General features: G+C 34.5%; 1 long non-coding RNA gene across 1 annotated transcript in view; it reads left to right on the top strand.

The window, feature by feature from the left end:
• The first annotated feature begins 6924 nt into the window (after positions 1-6924).
• Positions 6925-12410, top strand: part of LOC124502549 (uncharacterized) — a 181358-nt gene continuing 175872 nt past the window's right edge. The window contains exon 1 of the long non-coding RNA XR_006959934.1: positions 6925-6999. This is a non-coding gene — a long non-coding RNA (uncharacterized LOC124502549). The remainder of the gene's footprint in view (positions 7000-12410) is intronic.

The following is a 12410-nucleotide window of genomic DNA, read 5'->3' as shown; positions in this document are numbered from 1 at the left end:
GAATTGGGCAAAGAATGATGTAATTAAAACTTTGGCCTGTTGCATAGTAACGGTCTTTGGCACACATTTATTGCATTTAATTAATAATAAAAAAACATACTCACATTTTTTAAAATTTATTTAGAAAGAAAGAGTGTGTGTGAGCAGGGGAAGGACAGAGAGAGAGAGAGAGAGAGAGAGAGAGAGAGAGAGAGAGAGAATCCCAAGCAGGCTCCACAGTGTCAGCACAGAGCCCAATGCGGGGCTTGATTCCACAAACCCTGAGATCATGACCTAAGCCAAAAATCAAGAGTTGGACATTTAACTAACTGAGCCACCCATTCACCCCAATACTTGAGTTTTTATATGTTCAGCCATGAAGACTGAAAATTAAAACAGCAAAATGGGGATATATGTAATTATTTGAATTAACATATAAAATATTACTATCATATTGGAATCTATCTGTACTGATTTTGTATTAATAAGTGGGTACTTGATTCAAAAATCTCAGAAGAAGGTGGGATTTTTGGTTTTTCTTTTTTTGAAGACAGTGGGTTTTTATAGTAGAAATAACACTTTTCTAACCAAGAAAACTATAAAGTCTCTTTTAGGGCATCCTGTATGGTTGTGTGGGTAATGTACTTTCTGAATGGCCCACCTACGAGAGCATCTTTCTCTTAGTCACACAAAGATAATCAATCTGCTAACAACAGGCCTGATCTACCAACACTGATATTATCAGGGGAAAAATATTGCAAGCAGAAATTTCATGGTCTTCACTACAGAATTTTGTCTTTTGGTATCCATATCAGGATTCTAAGAGGCCCTCTTGAAGAATATCTTGGCTCTGAGCAGGAGAGAGCTACATGCTGACTTTAGATATTCAGGTTTACCTATTTGCATTTAGCCCAAGAATACTTATTTATCTTTACTCCTTTCTTGTTAATATTTGTTAATCCTTTGTGTAATAGTAAAACCTTCAATTATATAGAGATCAAGATAGGGATCAGAACGCGTGTTTCTATTCCCAAATGATTAAGACTATGGCATGTTCTCAGTGTACATGTATTAATGTGCTCTTATATTAATATATAAATTGCGTATTTTACAGAAGCTGAGGTATTTTAACAACTAGATTAAAGAAACTCACATAAGTCCCAATTTAAAAATTTTAAAATACAGTGTGACTTATTTATACAAAGGCAAAGCCATCTACACATTGAGAAAGCGATTGTCCAATCAGGTCAAAATGGATAGGTTTTGAGGAATGGATGGCAGTATTAAGCAGCAGTGAAGCTTGCAGGTGTTGGCATCAGACTGGATCAAAGCCCAGACCTAGCACAGCCTTAAGTAAACTGGTCAAGTTTTCTAACCTTTCTGTTCCTCCGTGCTATGAAATGTACCAACCTATAGAGGTTTCTGTGAAGATCAAGTGTAACGGATCTAAGCGTGTAAAGCCCTTAGAACAGTGCGTGACAGCACTTAAAAAAAAAAAAAACTCTTATTATTAAAGATCATTTTTATTAAAAAAATGCCAACTTTTTTCTTTAGTTATCATTTGTTTTCATGTTCAAATTAGGGGAATACTTATTTTTCCTCCTAGACTTCCTTACCATTGCTGCTTCTCACCTTATTAGCCCATTACCTCTCTATCTTGATGCTCTGAGAACTATTCTTGAATTGTTCTGAGATAAGGTTTTTTTTTTTTTTTTAATCCTAACATCTGGGCATGTAGATGTTTTTATCTCTTGTTTGTATATTCCTCATTTACTCCTTTTTTTCACATTCCTAAAAAAATCCTACTTATTGGTAGTGTATATTCCCTTTGTCTGAGGATGTTAGAAAACAACGCGGCAAAGTGCAGTGGAATTGAGATTTGGCTATGTATCTCTGTAGCTCCACCCAGTTTTAAAGTCTTTGAATCTCTGAAATTGAAAATTCAGAAATTTGAATGGGTGATGCACTTGAAATCACACAGGAACACACTTTTTCCCACACCCCCTTTCGGGGTGTGTGTATGTATGTGTGTGTTTACTCAGCATGTGTATACTTTCTACTTTCCCATCTGCCATCTGCTTTAGCACCAGCCTCGCTAGCTGTTCTGTGTCCAGAGTACTTTAGCCTTTTCATTATGGAAGAGAAAAGAAATGAACTAATATGAGAAAGAAAATCCTTCCACCAACCGCTTCCACCTCGCTTTTTGTTTTGTTGTTTCTAAGCAAGTTTCTTGCCATTTACCTTTGCATTTGCATTGCTTATTGATTGGCAATTTTAAAATTGTTTATTGTGCTCTTTTGTTTCACTGTTCAAGAGCTAAAACAAAAGCTACCAGGCCCTTCGAGGTACACATTTGCATGCGGTGAGCGTTGCCCGAGGAAAAAGTAATTGCTAATGCATATTTATGTGGCACAAATTTGCCATTTGTTTATGCATAAAATTATCAATAGTGCAGGGCGGCCCAGCCGTAGAAAATGGTGACCTTTTTAGCTTAATAAATAGAAATCAGCTGTTATTGTGAAGAGATCAGCCATTTATTCTGTGTTGAGGGACATTGCCGGGAAAATGCAGATTGGGGCTGGCAATATCATTAAATGGAAGGCCAATGACCCTTTCGGTAGAGTCTATTATACTTTATCTAATAGGGGATAAATGGCTCTGGTTGGCAATTGGAATAAAGAACAACAGTTTTTTTTTTATTTCAAACTGTAATTTTATAACTATATGGATTTTAAACCAGTAAAACTGAACAGGGAATCTCAGTCTGACCTGTTGCTAGAATTCTCTCAAAAAGTATCTGTTTTCAAGTTGCTTTTCTTGTTCATTATTCTTTATTCTGATTTGTACCCATTGAAACAGAGTAAGTCAAATGATGTTTTTTCAGGAAAATAGATCTTCCTTTAGTTTTCAGTTTTTAGCTTTCTTTTTCCTTTCTTTTTTACCTTTTTTTTTTTTTTGCCATACTTTTATCTTTGCATTGCAGGCATCTGTGTTTTGCAGGGTTGTTCTATATTTGATGTCTTAAAAAAATATTAAAAGTAGAAGATACTCTCTAAATAAAGTTACTAATAGATTATAAGTGGAGAGTTTTTTAGTAAGCTAAACATGATACTTTCTAAATGATAATAATGGTATTTGAAGCAAGTATGTGGGTCCTTCGGATTAAAGAATATTCTGTAAATATAAAACCTTCTCATTAGTATATATAGATTTTCTTAATATATAAAAAGACACAACAGAAAGTCATGTATCTTTTTTGGTTGTTTTACTGGTGCATCTGATAGATGAAATGCCCTCAGTCTCCCCAGAGCTCATTTATGATTGTGGTTTAATGTGGTGTAATCTCACAATTACGTTTACTTGGCTAACATCTCTTCGGTACGTTATGAGCACTTCTGCCTTTCAGGATTTTTTATCCAGTTTTTTCAGTCATTATAGAATTCACTCTTAAATGGAAGTTGTGTTTGTTTGTTTTTTTTAATAATATGTAATATTTGATGCACTCAAACTTTTATGTAAGTTGTGAAACCTGATAATGGAACCGGAGGCCTGCAAACCCCGCCTTGGAACATGGTGAACTCTAGGAGGCTACCTCCATGCTCCTCCCTGATTGTGTTTCTGCATGCAAGCACGCCTCACCAGGTTTAAAGTTTTTACAGTAGAGGTTTGCAGCCACCAATCTTTCCCTCCTGCTGCACTTTAGGATGACAGTGCATTCTGCAGCATGTCACCAGAGTGACTGAGTAACCTTTTACTGGCAGAAATGGGTCTGTTGTTCCTTTTTAAAGTAGAGGGTGTAAATAGGATTCAGACACTAGGGTACATTAGTCCATAAAATGAATATATTTTTTATGTCATTTATAAGGTATTGATTTTAGGTCCATTAGATTCACAGTCCCTAGTGGGAGAAAAAACAATGATTGAATGGGTAGGTTGGAATTCCAGAAGGAAGCACGGCAGCAGTGATTAACCCCTTCTTCTTCAACTCCCTGCCCCTATTATTTAACATGGTGGAGTAGCCGAGAAGGACTCTGAGGGAGAGGGACCGTTTGTTATCTGTCTTCTGTGCGCTTTACGAGGGTTCACAAAACAAATTTCAGCTGGATTATTATTGTCTCTGAATGTGATACAGCAGATCAGTCTGGGTTGTTAAGAGTTGCCCCCATTTTTGTATAAGATTAGTTTTTAAGTTGATGAATGCATTTTATTTTTATAAAACCTAGAGCATAAGTATTAGTAATTTAAGATATTGTTTAGGGAGATTATAGAATACAAAGGAATCAAGCTTACATTCTTTTTAAAGAAAACATTTTATTCCCAACTCTAAGAAAGGAGAGTTCATTATGGCATCATGTCAGTTATGCCCTTACTTAGGCAAGTTTTAAGTAATATTGGTGAGAATGGCCATCAGAGTAATGTTTTAAATAGGATGTTTCCTGTTCCACAAATGCATAGAAAATTATTGGTTTATACAAGCCTCTTTTCTGATAAAAGGATGACTGAAATATCATTTCACTTCTATGTGCAGAGCACTCGTAATAATTCTAGTCAATTTTACCCAACTAATGTTACAACCACCTAAAAGGAATTTTCTCTTAGGTTGGTTTGGCAGTTACATTTTCATTCTTACACATGAAAAAAAGTTACAATATAGGTAGGAAATTTTTAAAAATTCTAATTATATTTCCAATCATCTGATGTAGTGATATGTTATGGTTGAATAAAATTATGCCAACTAAAGTCTGACTTTCTCAAAAATTGACCTGACATAATATGGTATCAACAAACATTTTGAGAATTTTATATTTTAATTCAAGTTTGTCAAGTTCTGTAACAAAAAATGTAAAAATACAGGCTCCCTCTTGTGGGTAAAATTACCACCTGTATATTTTTGTGTTGCCAACATATAAGATATGGCAAAATTTCTATTTCATTTTTAAGTAAATTCTACTCTATAATCTATTTATTTGGTCAGATGTGACATTTCACTTCTTGAAAAAAAGTAGAGTTTGGAATACTTTTTTAGTAAATTTTTTAATGAAAAGAAATGAGTTTTTTTTTTAATTAATGGACTATGTATAGACAAGCTTTATTTTACTGCAGCAGCATAATTTCTGATACTCAAAATTTGTAATAACTTTTCTCATTTCGGAATACTCTCCTGTGGAATAATTAGCACACTAATGATACAATGTGGAGTCTTTGTCAGTGCGGTGACTTTTGGATTTCTGTGTTTGTAAAAGTTCTGATACTGGAATGAAGTAGAATCCCTCCCTACCCATCATGTTTCACGTAGATACAATACGGTAATAAACCTGCTCAAATGCCATTAGTCTTGTAATCAAAACTGAATAATCAATGGTCTAGTAAGAATGAACACTGAAGCATTATTCAGCTCCCCCTGAATTGAACTAATACTGGAAACACTGAGCTGGGGCAGAGGCTGTGGCTACATCATCATATATGGGTTCCCTGCTTTCAGAAGTCTGATTCCTAGGAATTTCAACTGAGTAGCAGAGGCAATTTCCTTTTCTTTCTTTCTTTCTTTCTTTCTTTCTTTCTTTCTTTCTTTCTTTCTTTCTTTCTTTCTTTCTTTCTTTCTTGTTTAGTTATTTCTTTTGAGAAAGAGAGAGTTTGTGTGAATGCCAGAGGAGCAGAGAGAGAGAGGGAGAGAGAGAATTCCAAGTAGGCTGTGTCCTGTCAGTGCAGAGCCTGATGCAGGGCTTGATCCCTGGAACCATGGGATCATGACCTGAGCCAAAACCAAGAGTTGGAGGATTAACTGACTGAGCCAGCCAGGCACCCCGATAGCAGAGGCCATTTCTGTCTAAACTGGGGACACTGGTAATCAAGCCAGAGCTATATTCACTCATGAAAATGGCAAGAGCAGTATTTCTGAAGCTGAGCTTGGCAGCACAGTCCTAGAGATATATAGCAAGAAATGTGAATGCAGAGATACCTGAATAACTCCCACTAAGCAGTTATGGTGCTGACTGTCGTTGTCATACATTTGAATGAATGAATGTCGTTCATTCAATGTCATTCATTCAATGTCATCAAATATCATACATCTGAATGGAATCAAGGAAAGGGCCTGTGAGGACACCTGAAGATCTCTCATAAATCATTCTAAGAAATAAGAATTTATCTTAATGTTCCCTGCCCTAAAGCATCTGTAGGATGTTTACATGAAAATCAGCAAAATGAACAACTTCTGAGGGGATTAATATATATGTGTATATACAGATAACAATATATGTATGTATACAGATAACTATATATGCACATATGTTTTTAGATTAATTCTGGCAGCATTAAACAGTGTCAAATTAATGCCTCTTTTCCCATAATGGTTTTATTATATTTATATATTTTATATACATTTATGTAAGTACACATATACAGATTTACTTTGTAAACCTTAGGAAAAAACCTTGAAAATTCTCTACTTCCAAAAGTTCTATGTTGATACATTTATTAAGAGGCAACAATACATTGTTTTTTCTTAAACATCTTTTTATTAAAAAAAATTTAATGTTTATTTAGTTTTGAGAGACAGAACGTGAATGGAGGAGGGTCAGAGAGAGAGGGACACACAGAATCTGAAGGAATCTCCAGGCTCTAAGCTGTCAGCACAGAACCTGATGTGGGGCTCAAACTCATGAACTGTGAGATCATGACCTGAGCCAAAGTTGGACACTTAACTACCTGAGCCATGCAGGCACCCCTAAACATTTTTTTAATGTTTATTTATTTTTGAGAGAGAGAGACAGAGTGTGAGCAGGGGAGAGGCAGAGAGAGAGAGAGGGAGACACAGAATCTGCAGGAGATCATGACCTAGCTGAAGTCAGATGCTTAACCTACTGAGCCACCCAGACACCCCATGGAACAATGCATTGGTAATGGTGTTTTATTTTTTCTAGGATTCCTCTTGCTGATGACACAATTCCTGTGTGAATCTGTTTACAAGATTCTGAAAGCTGAACAGAGAACTTTGGCACTGCACTGGGTAGGAAAAAGGTATATTCATAAAATACATAATGCACACCTTTGAAAAATCGATTAGTACACTTACTACTTCACAAAACTGGAGAGTTTATATGCCTTCTCTTATTTTTTTAATTTATAAGTAAAATACATGACATATGCATAGAAAACTATAGTACATAATCTTTTATATTCAAATGATAACTGGATTTGTAATTATAATTTGGAAACTCATTATGAAGGTAGTGTCTAAACTAGCAGATGATAGCAACATTTCTTTTAGTTTTCTTAATGAGATATACTTTTCTTGAAGTTGTGGAAGCTTTTTGTCTCCATTGAAAAACGGAGAAACATTAAAACATTTGTTCCTGCTTTTTTGTTGTTGCTACAAAGGAAATATTTTGGGTCACAATGGGTAGGTCACACATTTTATAAAAATTTCCATTGGCTATTAAGTACCCTGGGGTACGCTTTTGTAAACACACATACAAAAATGCAATTTTGCTCAGGCCAAACAGATATTTTTTCAATTTGCTTGGCAGAAATATTTAGTGGGCATCTATCTGTGAGTGCATTTATGAAATGCTTGTTTGTCTTTTCAAAAAAAGTTACACTCTGGGAACAGGAACTGAAAGTTTGACCACAGACCCACACTTGAAAATCCTTTTATTATCCCCTGGCTGACTATCATGTGGGTGACATCAGAAAAGGTTGGAGGTAAGGGAGCCTTTGTTTAGAAGTTTGTCACGAATAAGATGGAAAAGGAATTCTTTTTTTGTTTTTCTTAAAATGAATTATGGAAAAATAATCTTTTTGCATAGTGGACTAAAACTTATTCGCTAATCGACTCTTAAGGTCTTATGACTTATGTTTGTAGAACTTCAAGATGCAAGTTTATTTGTGAAAACCGTTAGAATCAATTGTGTTGGTTAACTTCTTTAAAAATTAATTGTTAAAACCTAAATAATATCCTTAAAGTATCTATAAATAAGACTTCATATTTTCATAGACAAATCAAACAATATAATATGGAAGAAAGCATTGTGAGTAATGGATTTTTATGCTAACAGAAGTGGAATAGGTCACAAATGGATTATTGCAAATATGAAACTTGTGTAGTTTTACAAGTGAAAACACCAATATCAATACAATTAAACAGCAAGTGTAAACCTGGGGCTACTTCTAATAAATATAGTGAACATCACATGTAAACGGGTCTTAGTATCAGAAGGCACTAACATCTTAATTTAAAAGAGAAAATGTAAGGGGGCACCTGGGTGGCTCGGTGGGTTGAGCCTCCGACTTCTGCTCAGGTCATCATCTCATGGTTTGTGAGTTCAAGCCCCGTGGTTTGACAGCTCAGAGCCTAGAGCCTGCTTTGGATTCTGTGCCTCCCTCTCTCTCTGCCCCTCCCCCGCTCACGTTCTGTCTCTTTCTGTCTCTCAAAAATAAATAGATGTTAAAAAATAAATTAAAAACATAAACGATAAAATGTAAGAACAAACAATTTATGAGGAATACAATTCTAATGCAGTATGCTAATAAGAGAAATGCAGAGTTATGCTCTACTTACTATCTAACCAGTAAAAAAAAAAAAAACAGTTTGGAAGGATAATGTTGTAACAAGAATGTGGGGAGATGGGTACTTTTAATAATGTTGGGAAAAGGTTATATTTGTTCAACTTTTCAAGAAGTGATTTGGCCATCTCTGATATGAGCCTTAAATGTTTCCAAAGCATTCTACGTAAAATTTCCACTAGTTTGGAAATGATTTGATTATAAGTCATCTGAAATAGTTAAAAAAAAAAAGTAGACGTGTATTTCTCTTTGCAAAGTCTGTGAAGTCTGTGTAGGCAGTTCAGAGCTGGTTGGATGGTTCCACGGTCATGAGGGACCCAGATCCTTCGTCTCTTGCTCTGTTACTCTGAACACGGGACTGTTACCTAGTGTTTTAGAATGTCCAGAATTGGTATTCCAGTAATCCTGTCCCTAGCCTAGCAACAAGAAGGAAGTATCAGTAGGAGAAGATCATGCTCCCTCCCTTTAAGGAAATCTTCTGGAAGGTATTGACATCCCTTCCGTTTACATTTCATTGGCTAGAATGTCATCATAACAACCAAGCCATGCTTAAAAAGGCTGGAAAATGTAGTTTTTATTCTGGGAGATAAGTCTGGGGAAGTTATTACAGTGGAAGAATAAGAGACTGGATATTGGGCCCAATTAACAGTATTTGGCAGTTTCACTTCCAGGAATCTAACTTAATGAAACAATTAAAGAAAGAGACAAAATTTATATAAATATATTTGTTCATTTTCATATATTTATGATGCGAAAATTTTGAGATTGACTAAATTATCCAGCATGAAGCAGTAGTTGGATAAATTTGAGTACATTTATTTTACACAGTCAATAAAATATTTTTAAAGAATTTTTAAGGACACATGAAATTATGCATAATACAATATTAAGTTAACAAGTCAGAATCCACATTAAAGATACATTATATAAATTTGTGTGTGTGCACACTTATGTACATGCACACACATATACATTCACTTATACATATATATTGCAAATACATAAAATTGACAGAAAACAATACTTAAAAGTTAATACATCAAATATTATTAGCTCTAGATCATGGAATCATGACCAATTTTAATTTTCTTCATAGTTTACACAATTTTTTTGAATAAGTATGATTTGATATTAAAATTTGAGACGTAGAAGACATATGAAATTCCAAAAGGCTTATATGTTGCCTAATGTTCCTGTTAATAAAAATACTAAATATGTCTATTCAAGGAGAGATGAAACAGCTTAGCACCTATCCTTTTTGACTTTTTCCTGCAGTCAGGTTGCAATAAGTGTTCCCTCTCAGTAGAGCCATTTGGTCACTCAGAAATCTTGATCATATTGCAGCCAACATGGGTTAGGGCAGATTGAGATACTGTGCTGCAGTTCAGTGGTGTGCGTCAAGCACATGGAAGTTGTTGGTAATTGTGCCTATTTGAAAGGCAAAGAGCAGAACATTTAGAGACTTCTCTTTCTTGTGTATCAGTGAAAGAGGTTGAGTATTGCAGTTCTGGATTAAGAATGTTTCTTTGTGTGTGTGTGTTAAGGAACTTTTAAGTGTTATGTTAACTTAGAATATTAAAGGAGTGAGAATTTAACTCAAAGCTAAATAAAAAATCAAATTAGAGAGCAATTCATGAGAAATCCTTTGCAGAAATTAGAGTGAGAGCATTCCCGCCTCCCCCCCCCCCCCCCCCGAACCTAAGCTGACTTGACTCTTTAGAACTTACAAGAGAACTATGATGTTGAGAGGCATAGACTTGGGAGACACACTGTTTGAGTTCCTGATTGCACCACTGATGGCTGTCTCTCTTGGGTATGTTCCTTAGCCACCAATTCCTCACGTGTGAAATGTAAATAATAATAGAAGACACTGTACCATGCTAATATTTATCACGTGGATACTGGTGTAACTGTACTGATTCAGCAGTGGTTTAAAGCTGAAACCATTACTGGAGATAGAGTCACTTTGTAAATAATTGAAGTTTCAATTCAATAGGAAGATATAATAATTTAAAGCCTAAATGCCCACAATAACATAATCTCAAAATATATTAAGGATAAATTGCCAAAACAGCAAGGAGAAATAAGCAAATCCACAATAGCATTTTAACCTACTTTTAGTAATTGATGGAATAAAGTAGACAGAAAAAATCAGTAAGGATATAGAGTTGAAAGACAAAAGTAAGAAACTTGACCTCATAGACATATATAGAACCTGGCATACAACTGCAAAACACATATTATTTTGAAGAATACGTGGAAAAGTTATAAAAATTGGTTGTATGCTGAGTCATAAAATAGGTCTCAACCATTTTTAAAAGAATTGGAATTCTACCAATTTCATTAGAAATCAAGTTGCAAATAATTTTTAAAAATGTATAGCTAGAAAATAAGTTTCAAAATTCCAGAGAAATCACAATAGTAATTTTAAATATTCTAAGGAAATTGAACTTTATACAACAATTGTAGAATGCCTAAAAGAAGTACTTAATGGGAAATTTATATCTTAACTGTTACGAGAAAAGAGGGTGAAAATAAAGAGGCATTTCAAAAAAAGCAAAAAGAAAAACTCAAAGTAATAAACACTAGGAGTGAATTAAAGCAAGAGCAAAATTAACAAAGTGGGAAGTTGTCATATTTCCAAAATATTTGATTCCAGTATTCCAATTCCAAAAATTGATTGTTGTAAAAGATGAATAAATTTTCCAGTCCTCTGATGAGACCAGAGAGCAAGTGATAAAGGGCACGTAACCAGTATCAAGAATGACTGAAGCTATATCACAAGTGTGCAGATATTAAGTAGCCAGTAATAAATATTATGAACGTTATGTTACCAAGTTTATATTGGTAAATATGAAGAATTGGATGAATGGTCAAATTCCTAGAAAAATACAGTGTAGCAAAATTTACTCAAAAAGAAATGGAGAACCTGAATAGTTCTGTAACCATTAAAGTAACTGAATTCAGTAATCAAAAATCGTCCTATAAAAAAAAATTCCAGACCCAGGTTGCTTCACAGACAAATTCAAGGAAGAAATAATTCTAATTTTACATAAGTTGTTTTTTAAAAAACAGAAGTGATAATCTCAAACTTACTTTATCAGGTCATGGAAACTTGGTACAAAACTTGGTAAGTATCACTTGAAAAAGTGCATTTACAGGGAAATTCCTCTCATGAATATAAATGGAAAAAATATCAACCAAATATTACCAAACAAAAGTCATGATCACTGGGACACGTGGGTGGCTTAGTTAAGCATCCAACTTAGGCTCAAGTCATGATCTTACGGTTCATGGGTCAAGCCCTGATTGGGGCTACACGCGGTTGGTATGGAGCCTGCTTGGGATTGTCTCCCTCTTTCTGACCCTGCTGTGTGCACGCTCTGTCTCTCTCAAAATAGATAAATAAACTTAAATTAAAAAAAAAGAAATGTAATGAAGGATTAAGACATTGCCATTAGATTGAATAGAAGGAAAATGTTTACAAGCTATAGAATTATGAATATTTATGTATGTTTTCAAATGTGTTGCAATGTTAAAATATCCTTTTGCACATGTCAACAATACCCACAAAAGGGCTTAGTTGAATATCAGATTTTATACTCCATTGAACAAAAATTACACAACAAAAGTAAGTACTTTACATAGATGTTGGGAATCCAAGATTTTGCAGAGGTAAATTGAGGATAGTGGTTAGTTAAAACATTGATAGCAGTTATTTTTGCTTTGCTTATCTCCTTCTGCGTTAACATTCTTTTAAAATGTCACTGCATTTATAGTTATTTGCTTTAACCATTTAGCTAGTTAATAATTTGCGATCCTGAATAGTTGTTATTTGTACATGACTTTTGGTCACCTTTCTCTTT

The sequence above is a fragment of the Lynx rufus genome, unplaced genomic scaffold (genome assembly GCF_022079265.1).
Source record: "Lynx rufus isolate CCGP_SWC_20201006 ecotype Redwood Valley unplaced genomic scaffold, mLynRuf1.p SCAF_7, whole genome shotgun sequence".
Classification (NCBI taxonomy): domain Eukaryota; kingdom Metazoa; phylum Chordata; class Mammalia; order Carnivora; family Felidae; genus Lynx; species Lynx rufus.
Note: the sequence above shows the minus strand (reverse complement) of the source record. Positions and strands in the feature narration are given on the sequence as shown.